General features: G+C 34.8%; 1 pseudogene; it reads right to left on the bottom strand.

The window, feature by feature from the left end:
• Positions 1-4758: 4758 nt before the first annotated feature.
• LOC133800239 (serine/threonine-protein kinase BSK5-like) lies at positions 4759-6912 on the bottom strand (annotated as a pseudogene).
• Between the last annotated feature and the right edge of the window lie 965 nt (positions 6913-7877).

Genomic DNA, 7877 nt, shown 5'->3' with positions numbered 1-7877 from the left:
TGTGATAGTAGTTCTTGGTTCATATGCTTGCTATTATGCACTTAACAGAAGACACAAAAAGAGTAATAAAGATTTTGTTCAAGCTTATCTAAGAGTTACTTGCTTGTCTTTTTTATTTTTTATTTTTGTTCTCTACTTAATCGACAGCTTGATTCCTTATTCAGGGAATAATGAAAATCTCTGGAAAATTTCTCATAAGAACATCAATGGAGATGATTCAACAGATCAAGAGTTTCCATACATTGATTTGGCTTCCATAAAAATTTCTACTAACAACTCTTCTGGTGCAAACAAGTTAGGAGAGGGTGGTTTGGCCCTGTTTACAAGGTAATTAATAAAGTATTTCTTTATTATTATTTTTCAATCTGAAAAAGAAGTCAACATATATAGGATTACACAAAAACAAAATGGTTATTTGCAGGGGGCACTAAGAGATGGAAAGGAAGTGACAGTGAAGAGGCTCTCAATATGTTATGAGCAAGGTTCAGAAGAATTCACTAATGATGTTCTACTGATATTGAAACTTCAACATTACAATCTTGTCAAGCTTTTGGGTTTCACTAGATTAAGGAGCCCAAATTTTACAAATATGTATAAAATTGAAAGTTAACAGAATAAAAGGAATGATCTAACAGAGTTAGTAAAGCAGAACAATACAATTTTCATTTACCAAACAATGTTTATGAATTTCTCATAATTAACTCTAGAGAAAAAGAAACTACTTAAATTATAAATGACTTGCAAGATGAGATGAGATGAGATGAAAAGAGACATACTGGCTCATGCAGCACATTAGCAGTTTCAGTCCTGGAAGTCCATTCCTCCAAATCAAGCTCTCTAGCTATGCTGCAAGTTATTCAACATATTTTTGTGTGAGGTAGATTCTAACTACTATAAAATGAACCAAAAATATGCTGGCTGAGATCCCTGTGGTCAGAAAGGAGCCCATATTGGACTCAAATTGAAGTCTATGGTTTCAAATTTTGCATATTAAAGCTAAAGTACCAAGAGAAAGTTAAGCCCTTTAGTTCAAATTTTGTATACTCTTTAACTGTACAAGAATATTGTAAGCCAATCAAATCTGAAGTGCCAACTAAAATTCCCCAAAATTTCCCATATCAGATTATCAAATCAATTTCAAAAAACAAATCAAAATATATATTCCTAATTAACAAGCAACAAAACCAGAAAAAAAAAGCTTCGAACAACTAAGAAAATCAAGAACACCGGATTTACAAATGAAAGAAAACTTATGGGAACAAAGGTGTTACCTCTCAATAAGTTTAACTATCACAACTTAGTTTCTTAGTAGTCATTGCCAATGAATCTCGTTCTTATGAGTTGCAGAAAAAGAACAAGTGGTGAGAGAAATCATGGGTACTTATGTAAGCTACTAAGTTGAAATATCTACACTAGCAGCAATTTATTGTTTCAACAATTTACTAGTTGAAACAATACATAAAAAAAATAAAATAGATAACAAACACACAAGCTTTAGTGCTAAATCAACATGCCATTGTAAAGCTGGCAAAATAAACATTACTATACTTCTTCCTAGAAACTGAACAAAGAGAAAATCTTTGATAAAAAGCAAGAGGACACCTGAAGTGTGCACGCATCAACTCGTTGTTGCCAAGTATATTTAGAAAACACAGGAGAACCATACCTTCAACAAATCTAGATAAGCGAATTCATAAACTAGCAAGTCCACAAATATACCAAACCATAAGATTTTTAAAACAAGTACTGCTATAAATTTCAGCAATAAAATCTCACCTTATTACTCGAGTTTCACTTTTTTATTTTCTTGAAGGACTGCTATGTCAGAACCAGATCAAGACATGAGAAATCAAGAAGAATAGTATAAAAAACTAGAGCAGGAATTATATAAAATAAATAAACTCTAATTTAGATTAAAATGGCATTATTAATGTATCAATGATAATTCCTACAATAGCTTTCAGCTTCTGTATAGAACAGAAAAGAAAATTGTAAATAGCAAGAGTATATAAATAGGTTGACACCTTATTCAAACAAAAGAAAAACACGGATAAAATACATATTTGTTATTCAAAACCAAATAATAAAACAAACCATGACTAATTTAACATATGAAAGATCTGTCTAACACTTTGATTTCACCATATATGGAATCATAAGAGAGCATTACTTTACTTAGGCACTCTTCATCATAAGTTTTTTACATCTTTTAATTACGAACTTTAAAATTTATCATCTAACATTAAAAATACCAAAAATAATTAAGATATCATTATATTCTAACAAATACTTAATTCCAGCACCTGTTATCCATGTCAAAAACAGAACTAAATATTAAGGAAATGCACCTAAAGAGAGCAAACAATCAAAGATATATAAAATCTTGAAAAATAAATAAATAAACTATACCTTCAACAAACATGTGTTGTAAATCAAACCACCTCGGCAGTATATCCAGAACTTCAACTATTTCCTTGCCAATCGATGGGAGAGCCTGCAATAAAGTCCAAAATATACTGTAAAAAATGTGCACTAATATACAAAAAATGTGCAAACATATTTTATCCTAATCTTCCAACACTAATTAACTATAACCACCAACATAATATTAGTAACCATCATATAAGAGCACTGAGATTTTGAATACGCAATGGTCTGCACTAAAGTCATTAGTACTAGCTTAAAGGTGTTTGTTGAATGGATGTGAGTGAGAACCTTCTATCTAATAAATGAAATTATACCATCACCACCTATATATGTGACACTACAAAATGAGATCTCTATTTTCTATTCTCTCAAGTTACCACTTTTGTTTTAAGTGGTTGAGCCAGGAGCATATATTTATTATAGTAATATATATAGAAAAGAGAAAGCTAAACTCAGTAAGGATATATAGAGAAAAAAAGTGTAACAAAGGCATAATTGAACATCAATTCAGTTGAACATTGATGTTTATAAGCAATTGAAACACACATCATATATAATAATTTCTTAGTGGGTAGTAGCAAGACAAAAACAAATGCTCTTGCACACAATCTGGGGAATAAAGAAGCATGCAACATACTGCTTGTGCATACAACACAAGGTAAGTGTAAATATGGATAGAATGAAAATGAGATCACAATATAATAATATACCTTGTTGATGATAAGGCCGGTCAGAGAAATATCGTGAGAGCTCCTTGTTGGATCTTTTTCCAAACCATTTTCCTCAAAGTGTTCTCTGTAAACACAAAGAAACAATTATGCAAGTCTTCTAATCAATTACATGTCCCAATGCTAGCTACTAAGACCATGTTCTTAAGAAAACATAAGTGATTTGCAAGTAAAAGATAATAAACAGAGATAATTAGCTAGATACCAAAATGCATGAAGCCCTTACCTTTAGAGGTTTTGATGATGAGTGACGAGAATCCTCAGTGCCACTGCTCTCATTTTCCAAACTCGACTTCACACGGAGCTCGACTAGCTTCGAGTTTACTACCAAATTTAGCAATGAAATTAAGGGTTTAAGTTATTTCTCATACTAGTTCATCTTAAGGGTACTAGTAGTGTCATATATATATATATACGTATATATATTATATATACAGAGAGAAAGAGAGAGATTTACTTACATTGGGAAAGGGAGGGTTTTGAGAGGTGTTGTGGGATAGCTGTGAGGTGAGAAGGAGAAGGAGAAGCCATGGTCTCTTTCTGCTTTTCTGCTTTAATGATTTACAACACATCAGAGAAGAAAAATTAGAAACAACACCCACGAATGGCAGCAGCTTGGACAATGGATGGTGGTTCACCAATAACACCAATCCCCCTACAATTAGAAAATGACAACAATTCAAAGGGTGTAGACAATTTGATTAACTTGGAAATAGAAGCTGAAAAATGCACATTAATAGCAGATGGCATCAAAAGGTAGAAATAACTGACCAGACATTCTCAGTTTTTCCATGGGCATCGGTTATAATCCAATGTCTTCTAAGAAGTTGGACAGGGCGTTCTGAGTTATTGGTAATTCGTATTCTGTATGCAAAGAAATAGCGACCCTTTGAAGGCTGACTCCGGCCCTCAATATACACACACCTCACTTGAACCCTGATTCCCTGAAAAATCATAGGTTTCAAATTTAATATTTAACATTGATGAAATAATTTGATCACTTATATTAGAAGCTTATCAAGTCTGTCTAATTATAGGAGTAATTCATTAGAAAACAATCAAACATCACTTTAACATCACTTCAACAAAAGCAGCAAAGCCTGTTTTACTGGCAGGGAAAACACTGTCTTTAATGTGAAACCAATAGTACCAACTATTGGTTTAGTAGTATCAGTGCACACAGAAACATAAAATACCAGGTACAAGCCTTTCATATGGGCATAAATGAAAGTTACAATGCATCCTAGCTTTTTCCCATTTCACTCTAAATTTGTCATCTTTTCCCAAATTTTGAACCAAAAGCACATGTACTACAAACAAAAAAGTTATTTTAGGGCAAAAAGCTTAAGTTTGTATATCTTTTAAACTTCTTGATTTCCCCTAATCCCAGAATCGGTTTTAAACTTTTAGATGTCACTATTAGCTCAAAATCTCCATTCTTAAGGAAAAAGGGAAAAGATACAGACACAACCAACAATAAGAAAAACGTAAATTACATTAAGAAAAACAATAACTCTGTATAAAACTACTAATTTGGATCGAAAAACTACTATTCTATTTCAAACCCAACGAAATAATGAAGTACAAACTAATAATTTGAATCCTAAAAGAATAAGCTTTTTCGAAGGGGGCAGGTGACTAAGCATGAATCCATCAGCATAGAAATATTTTTACCATGTATTAAGTCAAGTGCCTGTTGGGAAAGGAAATTAAGAAATTAGATATATCTCATTAGCTTAAAATTATTTTGATAATATGACCATAATTCGCATCATAATCAGAATCCAAGTAGGAAACATTTTTTTTTCTTCAGAAATTTGTCTCACTACATTCTTTGTAAAAGACATAATAGCAGCAACTATAAGCGAACTTAAACATTATGAACTACTATCGTTGGTCAAAAGTTTCACCTGAAAGTCAATGTGTAACCATCCCCCTTAAATATAGCTTTGTAAAGAAAAGAAAGCTTACATGGCTGGGTGGAATGTGTTTTCCACTTAGCAAATCAAGTAGCAGGGTTCCAAAGCTGTAAACCACACTTTCTGATGTCACTCTTCCTGGCAGGGGAAAATGAATAACTAATTATTGCTCCATTTGAATAAATTTGTGCAATATGTTGAAAGATTCTGTAAAAAATTTATATATGTGGTGGGAAAGGCATCGTTCTGGTTGTCCAAATTATACAAAATCAATTATGAGCTACTTAGAAATTCGCAAAAGTAAACATAAGTTATATTATAAGAATGAAGATTGCACTCTCTGTGACCATGATTAGTACCTGTCCTCAAGTATTCCGGAGGGGTGAAAGCCAGGTTGGTACTATAGCTCTTGCCATCTCTACTATTCATCATAAGACCAAAGCAGGAGAGTCTTGAATTACCATCCTGTCAAGTTCAGGGTTTTAGAAAATAGGAATAGCTTACCAGAGACACCCTAGCCACAAAACAATTCGGAAACAGAGAAAGCGTGAAAAGGAAGAGTACCTAATCAAACAAGACTCTATAAGCATTAAGATCATGATATAGTGCTCACCCTTTGCTGCTGCAATATTCTAAGGCCTGTGCCAGATACAAAGCCACCCAGACTCTCATTGCCCATTTCATAGGCTGGGTATCCCCTACAATTCAAAATAGATAACCTTTAAAATCAATTATATGCCTATGGTGCATAAATGAATCCTTTAAATAAAGAAGAAAAAAAGACTCAATTCATTTCCCTTTTATAGATCCTAAAGTATGTATTATATTGAGATAATTCCTAAGGGGGCGGGCATAATTTGATTAGAGCAAAAAGTGCACCAGAAATAAAGAAACTCTCTCCAATTATAAAACCAATCGATGATCTTCATTCATATATTGTTAAATTTGATATGTTTTCCCATCGACAAATACCTTGTAACCATCAAATTTGAATGCAAGATCAACTCAAAGAGGGAGAGAAAAAAGAAAAACAGACAAAAGGAGGAGACACCTTACAATGAAAAAGATGCTTAGAGAGAGTCTCATTAGGCCTGAACTCGGCAACAAGGAGTCTCTCATCGCCTTCACAGCAACACCCAATCAAATTTGCCAAGCGCTCACTGCGCAGCTGTCCCACCGTCTTGGCTTCCTCCTGAAAACCCAAAACAAGCACAATGGATCAACAAAACCAGCCAAACAATATCATCAAAACACGCACATTCTTTCTCCATAAGAGTCAGAGTAACTAGAGCACGAAACATAAATTGGCCAGCATCGGGCCAAGCCGACCTATTGAAACGCTTCACAGCAATATAAAATTCATCGTCAACCTTGCCTTTGTAAACAACATTGGGAGCCTTTTCTCCGTGCTCCGATACATAACTCTCTCAGTCACAAAACCGGCTCCTCTTCTTCGAATAACTTCAACAAGTCGCGAATCCTCCCAGCCTCTTCATAGTCCTATAACTTCCAAAACATATAAATACATAACTCTCTGATTGGCATCCGATAAAATCCTAATAGAAAGAGTGGAGAATACCCCGAACCCTGACCTTAGATTTTGCTGCCACTTCCATTTGGTGCTTCAACAGAGCATAAGTTTGGCTCTGAGAAAGAAACGAGCTAGACTTGTTACTCGAACTCGAACTCCGACTTCTTCCTCTGCCATTGGCATCCCTATTCGAAGAACTCACCGTAATCCTACAACCCCTCCAATTCAAATCTCCGCCTCCATAAACACACCTTCTCATCCCGAAATCCAATTCTGAGACGCCATATCTACCTCGACCCGACGGCATACACCTCGTCGCCGTCACCTTACCATTAAAATCAGCGATGAATGACGTTTGGGCTCAACTATTCGGACAGAACAAGATGAAGGGGAATGGGTTGGAAGCTCAAAGATGAAGGGTCTCAGCCTAAGGGAGAGAGGGAAGAGATTGAGAGAGATTAGGGATTCAGAGAATAGAGAACGAGAGAATAGGGAGAGAGGGAAGAGATTGAGAGAGATTAGAGATTAGGGATTCAGACTGAGAGAACGAGAGAATAGAGAGAATAGAAAAAACCCTTCTTCATTTTTTATTTTGCTTTTTTATTTGTGAAGTAAAATTTCATTTGGCACCTGTTACTTTTCATTTGGCGCCGATAATGTGTCCGTGTATTTTTTTTGGCATGTATTAATAGCACTTCTAAAGTTATGTAATATTTTGCCGTAATATTTGGTAAAAAATGTTGTAGTGAGTGTGTGAAAAAATCAATGTCAAATTGGGTCCCATTATCTGACACAATCTTTCTGGGCATCCTGTATCTACAGATGATGTTTTTTACTACGAAATCTAGGACTTTCTTCGAGGTGATAGTAATTAAGGGTTCGACTTCGGTCCACTTTGTAAAATAGTCGACGACAATTACAACGCATTTTACTTCACCCTTTCTGGTTGGCAAGGAGCCTATGAGTTTGATTCCCCATATCGCGAATGGCCATGGGGAGCTCATCATGGTAAGCTCGGTGGGTGCTCATAGTATTGAGGCAAATCATTGACACTTATCACAATGCTTAACATACTCAAATGAGTCTTCTTTGACTGTTGGCTAGAAATATCCTTACCTAATCACCTTTTTTGACAAGTTATGCTCCCCAATGTGGTCTCTGCAAAATCCTTCATGGATATCTTCTAAAATATTCTTTGCCTCGGGCGGAGTTACACACCTAAGTAGTGGCATGGAGTATCCCTTTTTGTACAATTTTCCTTCCAAGATGGTG

This window comes from Humulus lupulus, chromosome 9 (genome assembly GCF_963169125.1).
Source record: "Humulus lupulus chromosome 9, drHumLupu1.1, whole genome shotgun sequence".
Taxonomy (NCBI): domain Eukaryota; kingdom Viridiplantae; phylum Streptophyta; class Magnoliopsida; order Rosales; family Cannabaceae; genus Humulus; species Humulus lupulus.
The sequence above is the reverse complement of the archived record's forward strand: the minus strand, read 5'-3'. Positions and strand labels throughout refer to the sequence as shown.